This window comes from Coregonus clupeaformis, chromosome 24 (genome assembly GCF_020615455.1).
Source record: "Coregonus clupeaformis isolate EN_2021a chromosome 24, ASM2061545v1, whole genome shotgun sequence".
NCBI lineage: Eukaryota > Metazoa > Chordata > Actinopteri > Salmoniformes > Salmonidae > Coregonus > Coregonus clupeaformis.
Genome location: NC_059215.1, coordinates 36,340,814 through 36,359,209, shown reverse-complemented (window position 1 = coordinate 36,359,209; position 18,396 = coordinate 36,340,814). Strand labels below are relative to the sequence as shown.

General features: G+C 44.7%; 1 protein-coding gene across 2 annotated transcripts in view; it reads left to right on the top strand.

Annotated features, from left to right (window-relative positions):
- Positions 1-18,396, top strand: part of LOC121537245 (probable G-protein coupled receptor 153) — a 75,282-nt gene that overhangs the window by 39,445 nt on the left and 17,441 nt on the right. The window lies entirely within an intron of this gene.

Below are 18,396 nucleotides of genomic sequence, written 5' to 3'. Positions count from 1 at the left end.
TGCTGTAGCTTAATCCACTTCTGCAGTTGGTAAAGGGTGTAATGGTTCACCAAACACAGTATTGCGATTTTGGGGTCACTTTTCGGTACAGCGGGAGAATTACATGCCATTCACAATGTTCAGCGTTCACAATGTTCCTGGCATTGTCTGTTGTGAATCTGGCATTGTCTGTTGTTTCCACTCTGCGTTTGTAACCATGTGGGAGGTGGGAATTTACCAGTTGTGAAGTCGTAAATAGCAGTTGGATGCATTAAAGTGATTTTAACTCATTGAGAAATGCCAATTGGCTATCATGCATGTAAACACATTATAGAGTTCAAAAACCACATTAATAGATTGCTTTTTATGAATAATGTTTTGTTGTTGTGTTTAACTGCCAAAATGCTGTTATAGAGGCCATTTCCTTAGTAGGTGACGTCAGAGGTCATCACGTGGGAGAAGTGGGTGCTCAGGATGAGTTTCCCACAAGTAATTACCAGTTGGAAGGCCGTTCAAGTGGATTTTTCCCAGTTGTATGTGGTAAATACCCACTTCCATCTTGGTTACAAACGCACCATGACACTGCCTCCTTCAGTGTCAGATGCGCACTTGCAATTCTCATAAAAGGGGTGTGCCTGTAGCATGGTACATCTCCCATTCCAGGTTAATGTAATGGGCTGTCACTGTTAAGTAAGTGCAACACAGTGTGCATTGGCCAATTAATTGAAAACTTCGGCTTTGGCTTGCTTATATAGAGCGGGTACTACCTGTTTGCTGAAATGGGTGCAAGGGAAGTTCGTAACGTGTCTCGAGCACTTTCAAGAGGTGATGACAACCACAGAGTGGATAAACCGCGGCAAGTGGATAAACCGCCACTATTCTCAGTTCTATTGGCGAACGTGCAATCACTGGTCCCCACAGTGACCATACGTATATATCCCAACCAGAAGCCATGGATTACAGGCAACATCCGCACTGAGCTAAAGGCTAGAGCTGCCGCTTTTAAGGAGTGGGACTAATCCAGACGTTTGTAAGAAATCCCATTACGCCCTCCGATGAACCATCAAACAGGCAAAGCGTCAATACAGGACTAAGATTGAATCTTACAACACCGGCTGACGCTCGTCGGATGTGGCAGGGCTTGCAAACTAAAACCAGCCGCAAGCTGCCCAGTGACGCGAGCCTACCAGACGAGCTAAATGCCTTCTATGCTCGCTTCGAGGCAAGCAACACTGAACCATGCATGAGAGCACCAGCTGTTTAAACAGGTTAACATTCATAAGGCTGCAGGGCCAGACGGATTACCAGGACGCATACTCAGAGCATGTGCTGACCAGCTGGCAAGTGTCTTCACTGACATTTTCAACCTCTCCCTGACCCAGTCTGTAATACCTACATGTTTCAAGCAGACCACCATAGTCCCTGTGCCCAAGAACACCAAGGTAACCTGCCTTAATGACTATCGCCCCGTAGCACTCACATCTGTAGCCATGAAATGCTTTGCAAGGCTGGTCATGGCTCACATCAACACCATCATCCCAGACACCCTGGACCCACTCCACTTTGGATACCGCCCCAACAGATCCACAGACGACGCAATCTCTATTGCACTCCACACTGCCCTTTCCCATCTGGACAAAAGGAACACTTACGTGAGAATGCTGTTCATTGACTACAGCTCAGCATTCAACACCATAGGGCGGCAGGTAGCCTAGTGGTTAAAAGCGTTGGGCCAGTAACCGAACGGCCGCTGTTTCGAATCCCAGAACCAACTAGGTGAAAAATCTGTTGATGTGCCCTTGAGCAAGGCACTTAACCCTAATTGCTCCTGTAAGTCGCTCCGGATAAGAGCGTCTGCTAAATCACAAAAAAATGCTAAGGACCCTGGGACTGAACACCTCCCTCTGCAACTGGATCCTAGAGTTCCTGACGGGCCGCTCCCTGGTGGTGAGGGTAGGCAACAACACATTCGCCACACTGACCCTCAATACGGGGCCACCTCAGGGGTGCGTGCTTAGTCCCCTCCTGTACTCCCTGTTCACCCACAACTGTGTGGCTGCGCACGACTCCAACACCATCATTACATTTGCAGACGACATGTTGGTGGTAGGCCTGATCTCTGACGACGATGAGAGACCTGGCAGTGTGGTGCCAGCACAACAACCTCTCCCTCAACGTCAGCAAAACAAAGGAGCTGATCGTGGACTACAGGAAACGTAGGGCCGAATACGCCCCCATTCACATCGATGGGCCTGTAGTGGAGCGGGTCAAGAGCTTCAAGTTCCTAACATCATGGTCCAAACACACCAACACAGTCTTGAAGAGGGCACGACAACATCTCTTTCCCCTCAGGAGGCTGAAAAGATTTGGCATGGGCCCTCGGATCCTCAAAAGGTTATACAGCTGCACCATTGAGAGCTTCTTGACTGGCTGCATCACCGCTTGGCATACGACCACAAGGCACTACAGAGGATAGTGCATACGGCCCAGTACATCACTGGGGCCGAGCTCCCTGCCATCCAGGCCCTAAAAATGTTCTAAGACTCCAGCCACCCAAGGCATTGACTGTTCTCTCTTATACCGCACAGCAAGCGGTACGGGAGTGCCAAGTCTGGGGCCAAAAGGCTCCCGAACAGTGTCTACCCCCAAGCCATAAGACTGCTGAACAGTTAATCAAATAGCTACCCGGACTATTTGCAGTGACACCCTTTTTTTTGCACTGACTCTCTTGCACTGGCTCTATGAACACTCACTGGACTCTGCCCACACACTCACACATACTACACTGACACTCCAAAATATACATACACACACACTTTTTAACTCTGAATTGTTGGGAAAGAGCTCGTAAGTAAGTATTTCATGGAAAGTCTACACCTGTTGTATTCGGTGCATGTGACAAATAAAATTGATTTTATTTTATTTCAATGGGCGCATATCCACGACTATAAAGGAAAGACTGCAAAAAATATAAACCTAGCCTACCTATTGCTCTTGTAATTTTTTTGGCCCGGTCAGAATCAGCTGCCAAGGGCTGCTTGAATGCAGAGGGAATATGATGCTCTGTTGTTGTTTCTTTGTGTTTCAGTCTTTCTCCGATATATTGGGGTGATGTCGGCATAAATGAGTCAACATATTTGAGGTGTTGGCAGCTGCATAGGCTATTCTCGTTGAGCGTGGCGACATACTGTTAACGTTTTATCCACAACTCTCTGTCCATTGCTGTTGTAATCTACTGGGAAGCAAAAATCTTCCCAAACTGGAGATTTAAACGATGATTGAGGATTCTCCAATTCTGGTTTATTGACCCCAACACTCTCTATCGTACAGAACTACTGTAGTTCCCGGCTGCGCCTCAAAAAAGGACAGTTTGAAATGCGCTAATTAAGACTAGAATGTTGATTACAACGTGCGTATAGGTTCTAGTTGTTTTATCGGAATAGCCTGAAATGTTTTTTTCAGCTCATATAGGCCTAGTGTTTTTATTATGGAAATATCAATGTTTTTATGTCTTCATTTGGGTTCACAGTGCGGACCGAACCGAGGTCCCCGTACCGAACGGTTCAATACAAATACATGTACCATTACAAACTCATGCCTAAATATGTAGATATAGAAGCTGTACAGCACGCTTTCACTCACTCACACACAAACACACACACACACACACACTCTCACTCACAAAAGCACTCAAAGACTCCCCTAGCAACACGCCTGTGACATGCCAACTCAACTGCAGATTGAAAGATTTATGTACCATATTCACTAATGCACTTATGATTTTAGCAGGCAAGTGACAAACTAGGCTAAGGCTACATCTCTCAGATAATTCCTCAACAAATCTTATTCCCGTCACATAGCATTCCACACATTTTAGCATGCTGCTAAGCATATAGTGCATCTTCTTAAAATGTCATGCAGTATACTGCTATGTAGGCCTGCAATGTTTGCCCACCCCCTGCTGCCCCCTCACAGTGGTGGCAGCCATTTTGTCTGACATCAGCAGAGCTCCGTCTGTTCGTTGTGCTCCAGAGAGGGAGGAGGTCCGAGGCAGATGGAAAGGAGGAGGATGCACTTTGAGTCAGCACAGGAGGACTCCAATACACCATAAACGCTAGCTACCTCGCAGGAGAACGGAGCATGAACAGAGTATGCTCAGTGTGGGCCAGTGTGAAGTAAAGGCGGAACGTTAAAAAAAGTGGTCACCATCGTTAATTAGTAGACTAATATTCCCCGTAGGGCCTCCTATAAGACTAGTTTATTATTTAAATAAACTTGGAACATTTTACCCAGCTCATCTGGGGCTTTAAGTAGGTCTGTAAGTGAGGGAGGGAGGGAGGGAGGGAGGGAGGGAGGGAGGGAGGGAGGGAGGGTGTGTGTGTGTGTGTGTGTGTGTGAGTGGGTGGGTGTGCACGTGTCTCTGTGTGTCTCTGCTCCAGTGCCCTTCAAGAGCTGTTCCCAAACATCACACTAGGGGATGGAGAAAAGTGGCTATGCATGCATACGTACTTGTGTGTGTGGCGGGATTCCCCCTCATCTCATTGTGCAAGACTACTCTACCCAACAGAGTGGGTTGTAGCATTGCAGGTGATATACAGTAAACCAAATGGCATCACATACAGCTTCTGGAGCCATTTCACTGAACTTATGAGTCTTCCTTCATAGGAGAGAGATAAGTCTGTACCCTAGGGTTAATGCTGCTCTATGGCTAATGTACTATGTCATGTCCTTCTCATGGTTTGTTAGCAGTAGACATCTGCGTAGCCTGTCAATTTACTCTCCCTTCTTGCTCGTTAATGACCTTGAATTTCGTCAGCAGGTTTTTTTCTTCTTCTACACACTCTTTGGTTTAGTGCTGTTTCCTTCACAGAAGTAAGCAGACTAAGCACCATCCATCCACCCAACAACTCCAAATTCGAAACCTTTAGGAAATGGGTGGGTGGCACAAGGCCAAATTCGGCATCAACTGTCCATATCATAACGTCTATTGCATTGGTTAGCAGCTGCAGTTCAAATGTCGGATCATTCGATTAGCCGCAGTCAACCTGCTGAGAATCCATATAGCAATCAAACGGGCAAAATGTCAGTACAGAGACAAAGTGGAGTCGTATTTCATCAGCTCAGACACGAGACGTATGTGGCAGGGACTCCAGACAATCACGGATTACAAAGGGAAAACCAGCCACGTCGCGGACACTGACGTCTTGCTCCTGGACAAGCTAAACACCTTCTTTGCCCTCTTTGAGGATAACACAGGGCCGCTCCCGAGGACTGTGGTCTCTCGTTCTCCGTGGCCGACGTGAGTAAGACATTTAAGTGTGTTAATCCTCACAAGGCTCCCAGCCCAGACGGCATCCCTAGCCGCGTCCTCAGAGCATGCGCAGACCAGCTGGCTGGAATGTTTACGGACATATTCAATCTCTCCCTATCCCAGTCTGCTGTCCCCACTTGCTTCAAGATGTCCACCATTGTTCCTGTACCCAAGAAAGCAAAGGTAACTGAACTAAATGACTATCGCCCGTAGCACTCACTTCTGTCATCATTAAGTGCTTTGAGAGGCTAGTTAAGGATCATATCACCTCCACCTTACCCTACACCCTAGACCCCACTCCAATAGATCCACAGACGATGCAATCGCACTGCACACTGCCCAATCCCACCTGGACAAGAGGAATACCTATGTAAGAATGCTGTTCATTGACTACAGCTCAACCTTCAACACCATAGTACCCTTCAAGCTCATCAGTAAGCTCGGGGCCCTGGGTTTGAACCCTGCGCTGTGCAACTGGGTCCTACACCTCCACTACGCTGATCCTCAACACAGGGTGCATGCTCAGCCCCCTCCTGTACTCCCTGTTCAACCATGACTGCGTGGCCACGCACGCCTCCAACTCAATCATGAAGTTTGCAGACGACACAACAGTAGTAGGCCTGATTACCAACAATGATGAGACAGCCGACAGGGAGGAGGTGAGGGTCCTGGCAGAGTGATGCCAAGAAAAAAACTTCCTCAGCGTACACATCACTGACAATCTGAAATGGTCCACCCACACAGACAATTTGGTGAAGAAGGCGCAATAGCTTGGCTCCTAAGACCCTCACAAACTTGTACAGATGCACCATTGAGAGCATCCTGTCGGGCTGTATCACCGCCTGGTACGGCAACTGCACCGCCCGTAACCGCAGGGCTCTCCAGATGGTAGTGCGGTCTGGCTGCCAATGTTGGCTGGAATTTTTGGGATCATAATGTAGGCCTACCAGAGTTGCCTACCATCAAAAACAATGTAGAAAATGCATCCCATAACATTTGAACATGGAAATAGCTGTTCTATCATTCAGCCTACAGTAGCAGCCAGTGTGTGGTGTTCAATGTAGGCCTACATTCCATGAGACTTTTGAAAATAGAAACATGCAGGGCTTGACATTAACCTGTTTATCCTTCAGACAAGGAGGTGACTGAAAACGTTGTTGTGTTGTTTGATGCAAGAAACCACTTTACAAAATAAAATGCATTATTATTCCCATACCATTATTACAGAGAATCAGACAAATTATGCTACCTGCCTATTGGCTACTTAGCTTATTCAAGCCTGTCTCAAAATACAACACTGCCCCTTTAAGACAAAAAAAAAGCTCTTTACCTGACTCACTTTTCAAAGATGTCTAGAAATGTACATGTTTTGTGCTCTTGTAACAAGCAATCACTCCCATATTGCTGACTACAAATGATCTATAACTGGGCTAATAACTCACTAACTAGCAAAGGATATGAACAAAATGTGCACAGGTGGCTTCTTGCAGCTTTCGTTTTGATCTCAAAACAAGCGCATCTACTTACGACCGCTCATGCTGTAAACACAGTCCAGTTCAAAGTAAATGGCACAGATCCATATATGGCAATGCTCTATTTGCATATAGGCCTACTGCAGCTCTGATTGTTTATGCCGCACCGGTCTGTGTAGAGTACGGGCTGCGTAGTGCGTGTCAATGCCATAGAATCCTACTCCGATGCGTTCTGCCTACAACAAAATATCTTGCATAGTTTGTTTTGTTTCGGTATGTTGCATTGAAAGTGAATAATATTGCATTGATTCGATCACAATTGCCACAGTAAAGGGAAAAGTTGATAGTGTTAACAGGGAAAACTCTAGAACAGTAGTCACCAACCTTTTCTGAGTCAAGATCACTTTGAGTCAAAATGCAAGCCGAGATCTACCGCTCACATTTTTTTTTAACATGACTTAAAAAATGTAAGCCTATGCAACATTAACCAATTAAAAACAGTACTGTAGGAATGACATTTGTGCAGTAAGCTATAGGCCCAATACATCCTCCCTGCATATTGCCCTGCCAATGCATTGTTGTTTGGGCCATTTTTTTAGATTATATTTCAAAATTTGAGGTAGGCTATATGATCACACTGGTAATAGATCCGTTGTTGTATTACTTGTGAAACACAGCTGAGTGAGCATACATTTAAATCATTCGCTTTTTATTGTTATTTTACTGGGCTGATGGTGCCTGCATCTGATGGTCAGTCACAGCGGAGGGAGAGAGCAGCAGACTGATGGTCCGCCTCTCAACATCCCTCCGCTCTCCTTTTCCTCCACTGACACTGACCAAAAAGGGACACCGTCTTCCAGCTGATGGCGAAACTCGAGTTGTATTGCATTATTTCTACCTCATGCACAAATTCATATTATTACTCCAATGAACAGAGAAAGTGAAATATTCCTAGATATAAAAAAAGACCCAAGCCGCTAATAATAACAACAACGCAAGCCTATAGATACTCATGTATTACTGCTGCAGTGCTTGTTGTAGCGCTGAGTGGAAATAGGAAGAACACGATTTTTATGGCTTATAAAAGTGTTGAATACAAAGTGTTGACAGTGCTGAGTAAGAATTTAAACATTAATTCACTTTGCTAGGCCTATAGTGCACTTGATTTGCTCTCTGGGCCCACTGGGAAGGCAGAGTTTGTACCTTCAGACACATGAAATGGTTCAAACAATTCGCCTACCCGGCGTGCAGGGCAGGGGAATCGGTTGCATCTACCGCCAACAGCCCGAGACTAATAAATAAAAAATTTGAACACAAGGCTTTATCGTTGGGTTTTTTACAAAAAGGATTGGCAGTCCAGGGGGAGCTGCGCGGCAGTCTCGGGGCTACTGCGCGCACACGCGCAGCTTAGAGGGAACATTGCTGCCTGCCCTCCAGGACAGCTACATCACCCGATGTCACAGGAAGGCCAAAAAGATCATCAAGGACATCAACCACCCGAGCCACAGCCTGTTCACCCCGCTATCATCCAGAAGGCGAGGTCAGTACAGGTGCATCAAAGCTGGGACCGAGAGACTGAAAAACAGCTTCTATCTCAAGGCCATCAGACTGTTAAATAGCCATCACTAGCCGGCCTCCACCCAGTACCCTGTCCTGAACTTAGTCACTGTCACTAGCCGGCTACCACCCGGTTACTCAACCCTGCACCTTAGAGGCTGCTGCCCTATGGACATACAATAGACATGGAATCACTGGTCACTTTAATAATGGAACACTGGTCACTTTAATAACGTTAACAAACTGTTTTACTCATTTCATATGTATATGTATGTGGTCCTCTGTAGCTCAATTGATAGAGCATGGCGCTTGTAACGTCAGGGTAGTGGGTTCGATCCCTGGGACCACCCATATGTAAAAATGTATTTTATTTTTATTTTTTATTTCACCTTTATTTAACCAGGTAAACCAGTTGAGAACAAGTTCTCATTTACAACTGCGACCTGGCCAAGATAAAGCATAGCAGTGCGATAAAAACAACAACACAGAGTTACATATGGGGTAAAACAAAACAAAAATCAAAAAAATACAACAGAAATACAATTAATATACAGTGTGCAAATTTAGCAAGTTATGGAGGTAAGGCAATAAAATAGGCTATAGTGCAAAATAATTACAATTTAGTATTAACACTGGAATGATGTGCAAGAGATGATGTGCAAATAGAGATACTGGGGTACAGATGAGCAAAATAAATAACAATATAGGGATGAGGTAGTTGGGCGGGCTAATTTCAGATGGGCTGTGTACAGGTGCAGTGATCGGTAAGGTGCTCTGACAACTGATGCCTAAAGTTAGTGAGGGAGATAAGCGTCTCCAGCTTCAGAGATTTTTGCAGTTTGTTCCAGTCATTGGCAGCAGAGAACTGGAAGGAATTGCGGCCAAAGGAGGTGTTGGCTTTGGGGATGACCAGTGAGATATACCCGCTGGAGCGCAGACTACGGGTGGGTGTTGCTATGGTGACCAATGAGCTAAGATAAGGCGGGGATTTGCCTAGCAGTGATTTATAGATGGCCTGGAGCCAGTGGGTTTGGCGACGAATATGTAGTGAGGACCAGCCAACAAGAGCGTACAGGTCACAGTGGTGGGTATTATATGGGGCTTTGGAGACAAAACGGATGGCACTGTGATAGACAACATCCAATTTGCTGAGTAGAGTGTTGGAGGCTATTTTGTAAATGACATCGCCGAAGTCAAGGATCGGTAGGATAGTCAGTTTTACAAGGGCATGTTTGGCAGCATGAGTGAAGGAGGCTTTGTTGCGAAATAGGAAACCGATTCTAGATTTAACTTTGGATTGGAGATTCTTAATGTGAGTCTGGAAGGAGAGTTTACAGTCTAACCAGACACCTAGATATTTGTAGTTGTCCACGTACTCTAGGTCAGACCCGTCTAGAGTAGTGATTCTAGTCGGGTGGGCGGGTGCAAGCAGCGTTCGGTTGAAGAGCATGCATTTTGTTTTACTAGTGTTTAAGAGCAGTTGGAGGCTACTGAAGGAGTGTTGTATGGAATTGAAGCTCGTTTGGAGGTTTGTTAACACAGTGTCCAATGAAGGGCCAGATGTATACAAAATGGTGTCGTCTGCGTAGAGGTGGATCTGAGAGTCACCAGCAGCAAGAGCGACGTCATTGATATACACAGAGAAAAGAGTTGGCCCAAGAATTGAACCCTGTGGCACCCCCATAGAGACTGCCATAGGTCCAGACAACAGGCCCTCCGATTTGACACATTGAACTCTATCTGAGAAGTAGTTGGTGAACCAGGCGAGGCAGTCATTAGAGAAACCAAGGCTATTTAGTCTGCCAATAAGAATGCGGTGGTTGACAGAGTCGAAAGCCTTGGCCAGGTCAATGAAAACGGCTGCACAGTACTGTCTATTATCGATCGCGGTTATAATATCATTTAGGACCTTGAGCGTGGCTGAAGTGCACCGCGACCAGCTCGGAAACCGGATTGCATAGCAGAGAAGGTACAGTGGGATTCGAAATGGTTGGTGATCTGTTTGTTGACTTGGCTTTCAAAAACTTTTGAAAGGCAGGGCAGGATGGATATGGGTCTGTAACAGTTTGGATCTAGAGTGTCACCCCCCTTTGAAGAGGGGGATGACCGCGGCAGCTTTCAATCTCTGGGGATCTCAGACGTTACGAAAGAGAGGTTGAACAGGCTAGTAATAGGGGTTGCGACAATTTCGGCGGCTAGTTTTAGAAAGAAAGGGTCCAGATTGTCTAGTCCAGATGATTTGTAGGGGTCCAGATTTTGCAGCTCTTTTAGAACATCAGCTGTCTGGATTTGTGTGAAGGAGAAGCGGGGGGGGCATGGGCAAGTTGCAGCGGAGGGTGCAGAGCTGGTGGCCGGGGTAGTGGTAGCCAGGTGGAAAGCATGGCCAGCCGTAGCAAAATGCGCACATGACTGTAAGTCGCTTTGGATAAAAGCGTCTGCTAAATGGCATATTATTATTATATACTGTGTTCTAGTCAATGCCATCCTATTAAACTATTGCTGTATATATACTATTATATCCTACATATTATACAGATATACTAAATATTCTATAAACATACTGTCCATAATGTCTATACATCCCATCACATACAGTGGGGGAAAAAAGTATTTAGTCAGCCACCAATTGTGCAAGTTCTCCCACTTAAAAAGATGAGAGAGGCCTGTCATTTTCATCATAGGTACACGTCAACTATGACAGACAAATTGATAAAAAAAATCCAGAAAATCACATTGTAGGATTTTTAATGAATTTATTTGCAAATTATGGTGGAAAATAAGTATTTGGTCACCTACAAACAAGCAAGATTTCTGGCTCTCACAGACCTGTAACTTCTTCTTTAAGAGGCTCCTCTGTCCTCCACTCGTTACCTGTATTAATGGCACCTGTTTGAACTTGTTATCAGTATAAAAGACACCTGTCCACAACCTCAAACAGTCACACTCCAAACTCCACTATGGCCAAGACCAAAGAGCTGTCAAAGGACACCAGAAACAAAATTGTAGACCTGCACCAGGCTGGGAAGACTGAATCTGCAATAGATAAGCAGCTTGGTTTGAAGAAATCAACTGTGGGAGCAATTATTAGGAAATGGAAGACATACAAGACCACTGATAATCACCCTCGATCTGGGGCTCACGCAAGATCTCACCCCGTGGGGTCAAAATGATCACAAGAACGGTGAGCAAAAATCCCAGAACCACACGGGGGGACCTAGTGAATGACCTGCAGAGAGCTGGGACCAAAGTAACAAAGCCTACCATCAGTAACACACTACGCCGCCAGGGACTCAAATCCTGCAGTGCCAGACGTGTCCCCCTGCTTAAGCCAGTACATGTCCAGGCCCGTCTGAAGTTAGCTAGAGTGCATTTGGATGATCCAGAAGAGGATTGGGAGAATGTCATATGGTCAGATGAAACCAAAATAGAACTTTTTGGTAAAAACTCAACTCGTCGTGTTTGGAGGACAAAGAATGCTGAGTTGCATCCAAAGAACACCATACCTACTGTGAAGCATGGGGGTGGAAACATCATGCTTTGGGGCTGTTTTTCTGCAAAGGAACCAGGACGACTGATCCGTGTAAAGGAAAGAATGAATGGGGCCATGTATCGTGAGATTTTGAGTGAAAACCTCCTTCCATCAGCAAGGGCATTGAAGATGAAACGTGGCTGGGTCTTTCAGCATGACAATGATCTCAAACACACCGCCCGGGCAACGAAGGAGTGGCTTCGTAAGAAGCATTTCAAGGTCCTGGAGTGGCCTAGCCAGTCTCCAGATCTCAACCCCATAGACAATCTTTGGAGGGAGTTGAAAGTCTGTGTTGCCCAGCGACAGCCCCAAAACATCACTGCTCTAGAGGAGATCTGCATGGAGGAATGGGCCAAAATACCAGCAACAGTGTGTGAAAACCTTGTGAAGACTTACAGAAAACGTTTGACCTGTGTCATTGCCAACAAAGGGTATATAACAAAGTATTGAGAAACTTTTGTTATTGACCAAATACTTATTTTCCACCATAATTTGCAAATAAATTCATTAAAAATCCTACAATGTGAATTTCTGGATTTTTTTTCCCCACTGTACAATACAAATAATCAGTTAATAACAGGGGCAGTGAGAGAATAATTAATTAGAACTACTATACAGTGGGGAAAAGTATTTAGTCAGCCACCAATTGTGCAAGTTCTCCCACTTAAAAAGATGAGAGAGGCCTGTAATTTTCATCATAGGTACACGTCAACTATGACAGACAAAATGAGGAAAAAAAATCCAGAAAATCACATTGTAGGATTTTTAATGAATTTATTTGCAAATTATGGTGGAAAATAAGTATTTGGTCAATAACAAAAGTTTCTCAATACTTTGTTATATACCCTTTGTTGGCAATGACACAGGTCAAACGTTTTCTGTAAGTCTTCACAAGGTTTTCACACACTGTTGCTGGTATTTTGGCCCATTCCTCCATGCAGATCTCCTCTAGAGCAGTGATGTTTTGGGGCTGTCGCTGGGAAACACAGACTTTCAACTCCCTCCAAAGATTTTCTATGGGGTTGAGATCTGGAGACTGGCTAGGCCACTCCAGGACCTTGAAATGCTTCTTACGAAGCCACTCCTTTGTTGCCCGGGCAGTGTGTTTGGGATCATTGTCATGCTGAAAGACCCAGCCACGTTTCATCTTCAATGCCCTTGCTGATGGAAGGAGGTTTTCACTCAAAATCTCACGATACATGGCCCCATTCATTCTTTCCTTTACACGGATCAGTCGGCCTGGTCCCTTTGCAGAAAAATAGCCTCAAAGCATGATGTTTCCACCCCCATGCTTCACAGTAGGTATGGTGTTCTTTGGATGCAACTCAGCATTCTTTGTCCTCCAAACACGACTGAGTTGAGTTTTTACCAAAAAAGTTATATTTTGGTTTCATCTGACCATATGACATTCTCCCAATCCTCTTCTGGATCATCCAAATGCACTCTAGCAAACTTCCGACGGGCCTGGACATGTACTGGCTTAAGCAGGGGGACACGTCTGGCACTGCAGGATTTGAGTCCCTGGCGGCGTAGTGTGTTACTGATGGTAGGCTTTGTTACTTTGGTCCCAGCTCTTTGCAGGTCATTCACTAGGTCCCCCCGTGTGGTTCTGGGATTTTTGCTCACCGTTTTTGTGATCATTTTGACCCCACGGGGTGAGATCTTGCGTGGAGCCCCAGATCGAGGGAGATTATCAGTGGTCTTGTATGTCTTCCATTTCCTAATAATTGCTCCCACAGTTGATTTCTTCAAACCAAGCTGCTTACCTATTGCAGATTCAGTCTTCCCAGCCTGGTGCAGGTCTACAATTTTGTTTCTGGTGTCCTTTGACAGCTCTTTGGTCTTGGCCATAGTGGAGTTTGGAGTGTGACTGTTTGAGGTTGTGGACAGGTGTCTTTTATACTGATAACAAGTTCAAACAGGTGCCATTAATACAGGTAACGAGTGGAGGACAGAGGAGCCTCTTAAAGAAGAAGTTACAGGTCTGTGAGAGCCAGAAATCTTGCTTGTTTGTAGGTGACCAAATACTTATTTTCCACCAAAATTTGCAAATAAATTCATAAAAAATCCTACAATGTGATTTTCTGAATTTTTTTCTTCTCAATTTGTCTGTCATAGTTGATGTGTACCTATGATGAAAATTACAGGCCTCTCTCATCTTTTTAAGTGGGAGAACTTGCACAATTGGTGGCTGACTAAATACTTGTTTTCCCCACTGTATATATATATATATATATATATATATATATATATATATATATATATATAGTTATACTCCGGACTCCGACATTGCTCATTCTAATATTTATATACTTTTAGATCTGTGTGTATTGTTGTGAATTGTTAGATATTATTAGACTGCTTGAGCTAGGAACACAAGCATTTCACTACACCCGCAATAACATTTGCTAAATATGTGTATGTGACCAGGAACATTTTATTTTATTTTATTTATTCACGGTTAGTGTACTGTGGAGCGGGCGCACACGCACGCACACACACACACACACACACACACACACACACACACACACACACACACACACACACAGTGGCTCAGGTTGTGTTGTTGCCATTGTTGTTGCCCTGTCCACGGATGTGTCCAGACTGAGTAATTATACAGTGGAACAAAATGGTGTGAAGATGAATGCACCGTGGTTCTGCCTTACTGACTTTAATTATCTCTTCTTGTGGACTACAGCAGCTGAGGAGACGAGAGGGACTGAATTCATAACAGCGCAAGCCAAAATGACCAACTATAAACCAACTCTCATAATCTGAGAGTCCCAAGTTCCCAAGAAGGCAACGGACCTGGGATGATTGTGGTTGTTTTGGCTTAAAGGAGAGAGGTTGTGGTTCATGCCTTTTTTCTCTAGGAAAATACTCCACTTTTAAGTGAGTGGGTGTAGGAGTTCTATTCCTCTCTTCTATGTTCATCAGCTTGCCTGCTCCACTGTCAGGTTCTCATCCATTTTTCAGTGAGTCGTTTTCTTGGGTTATCATGCAGACTTGGAGTCGGTGGTGGGTGTGCTCGGAGGGATAGGATAGGAGGGACTGGTGGTAGTAGGGCGGGACCATGCAAGGAGCCAGGAACAGGAAGGCAAAGTCTATGAGGGAGGTCTATGAGGGAGAGACCCCACCCCCTATCTTTGACATTATCGCTCTGTGAAAGCATGAGCAGCGCAGGCTTTGTGGCAAGTAAGCCCTCTATACAATTCTATGGAGGAAGGCATACTTTCTTCAGAAGTAGGCCAGGGTGATATGGACAGAAATCTACACAAATTGTTGCTTTTATTTAACATATTCATCCCGTATTTAAGGTGATTCCATTGGGATTTTCAAGAGAGACCTGTCCCTTAAAAAAACAACTACAAAAGGATATAAGGACAATACTTTATTAGTGTTCTTATTGGACATGTTCAGGTGGCACAGCGACGTTTGAGAATGTTTGCTCCCATTTGGAGCCTAATGAGCGTGAATGTGGCTACAGGCTATAGAGGCTGCAGCTGTGTTAGAGCAGCATCTGCTACACATGTGTTTGAGCCTGCAGAAAGGTTTTAATATTGTGGAATGATGAAATCAGACAATATACAGTATATTGTGACATTCATGAGTACAGGCATGTACTGTATTGTGATATTACAGGAATATATTGTGATATCTATAAACAGGTACAGTTGAAGTCGGAAGTTTACATACACCTTAGCCAAATACATTTAAACTCAGTTGTTCACAATTCCTGTCTTAGGTCAGTTAGGATCACCACTTTATTTTAAGAATGTGAAATGTCAGAATAATAGTAGAGAGAATTATTTATTTCAGCTTTTATTTCTTTCATCACATTCTCAGTGGGCCAGAAGTTTAGTATTAGTATTTGGTAGCATTGCCTTTAAATTGTTTAACTTGGGTCAAACGTTTCGGGTAGCCTTCCACAAGCTTCCCACAATAAGTTGGGTGAATTTTGGCCCATTCCTCCTGACAGAGCTGGTGTAACTGAGTCAGGTTTGTAGGCCTCCTTGCTTGCACACACTTTTTCAGTTCTGACCACGAATCTTCTATAGGATTGAGGTCAGGGCTTTGTGATGGCCACTCCAATACCTTGACTTTGTTGTCCTTAAGCCATGCTTGGGGTCATTATCCATTTGGAAGACCCCGTGGCCCCGTGTAGCTCAGTTGGTAGAGCATGGCGCTTGCAACGCCAGCGTTGTGGGTTCGATTCCCATGGGGGTATGAAAATGTATGCACTCACTAACTGTAAGTCGCTCTGGATAAGGTTCAAACAGTTTTGCGACCAAGCTTTAACTTCCTGACTGATGTCTTGAGATGTTGCTTCAATATATCCACATAATTTTCCTTCCTCATGATGCCATCTATTTTGTGAAGTGCACCAGTCCCTCCTGCAGCAAAGCACCCCCACAGCATGATGCTGCCACCCCCTTGCTTCACGGTTGGGATGGTGTTCTTCGGCTTGCAAGCCACCCCCTTTTTCCTCTAAACATAACGATGGTCATTATGGCCAAACAGTTCTATTTTTGTCAGACCAGAGGACATTTCTCCAAAAAGTACAATCTTCGTCCCCATGTGCAGTTGCAAACCGTAGTCTAGCTTTTTTATGGCGGTTTTGGAGCAGTGGCTTCTTCCTTGCTGAGCGGCCTTTCAGGTTATGTCGATATAAGACTAGTTTTACTGTGGATATAGATACTTTTGTACCTGTTTCCTCCAGCATCTTCACAAGGTCCGTTGCTGTTGTTCTTGGATTGATTTGCACTTTTCGCACCAAAGTACGTTCATCTCTAGGAGACAGAACGCGTCTCCTTCCTGAGCGGTATGACGGCTGCGTGGTCCCATGGTGTTTATACTTGCGTACTATTGTTTGTACAGATGAACATGGTACCTTCAGGCATTTGGAAATTGCTCCCAAGGATGAACCAGACTTGTGGAGGTCTACCATTTTTTTCTGAGGTCTTGGCTGATTTCTTTTGATTTTCCCATGATGTCAAGCAAAGAGGCACTGAGTTTGAAGGTAGGCCTTGAAATACATCCACAGGTACACCTCCAATTGACTCAAATGATGTCAATTAGCCTATAAGAAGCTTCTAAAGCCATGATATCATTTTCTGGAATTTTCCAAGCTGTTTAAAGGCACCGTCAATTTAGTGTATGTAAACTTCTGACCCACTGGAATTGTGATACAGTGAATTATTAGTGAAATAATCTGTCTGTAAACAATTGTTGGAAAAATTACTTGTCATGCACAAAGTAGATGTCCTAACCGACTTGCCAAAACTATAGTTTGTGGAGTGGTTGAAAAACTAGTTTTAATGACTCCAACCCCTAAGTGTATGTAAACTTCAACTGTATAAACTGTAATATCCATAGGCCTATATCCATCAATTGACAGCATAAAGCCTAGACCAACTTGTTTGGCGCTGACTATTGGCCAAGGCATCCAAGCTTCATCAGTGTTTCCAATGTTAATTGGAATCAATTCCAATGTTCTGTTAATAGATTCCTGGTGTACTTCCCTTTACTGAATTCAGGTCAGCAATGGTTGGCGATGCCATTTGGTTTTGATCGTGTGATCAGTTTTAAAGTTACAATTGTAGGCTCCAGGACATTGGCTGGTGATGCCAATTGATTGATTTATAATGGCTTTGGTACTTACTAATAGAGATTTAACCAAAGGCATCAGAGTTGGTATATGAGGTTTATTACACATACTTATCAAGGGGACACCTATAGTATTGACAGATAAACTGGTATAGTATTTACTGTGACTCTTGGTGGAGCAGTAGACAGAGTTTATGTTTTATCACACTCATACATAACAGTATAGTGTGTGTGTGTGTGTGTGTGTGTGTGTGTGTGTGTGTGTGTGTGTGTGTGTGTGTGTGTGTGTGTGGGTGTGTGTGTGTGTGTGATTTATGGAGTCACTCCATGATATCTGTGTATATCTGTTGTGATGCCACGAGAGGCTACCGCTTCCAGCGGGGTTGCCCAAGTAGTGCAAGGAGTCCAGGTTCAACCAAAACAAGGATTTTTATTAAAGGTCTTCGGCAACTAACGAAATTATAACACAATTCTCTTCTTCCTCCAACCCACCCTCCAGACCGTGTCTCTTCCCTTCCAAAACAACTCCAGCCCATCAGCCCCTGATTGGTTTCAGCTGCGTGGGAAGATTGGCCACAGAGGGTTGGAGTTCCCGACCATACCAGCAGATGGAGCCATAGCTGTCTGGGTTTGCAGCCACCTCAGGGGGATGTAACGTCCCTCCAGGACACAGCCTCTCGTGACATCACACATCCCCCTCCCTCGGGACCGACGTCCTCGTCGGGGTAAAGGCAGTGAAGAAGGCATCACGCCGGGAGAGGGCGTCCGCATTTCCGTGGTGCTTGCCAGCCCTGTGGACAACCGAAAAGTTAAACGGTTGCAAGCTCAAAAACCATCTGGTTACTCTACTGTTTGATTCCTTGTTCTTGGCCATCCACTGCAGAGGGGCGTGATCAGATACCACCATGAAACGTCGGCCCAGGAGATAGAACCGAAGG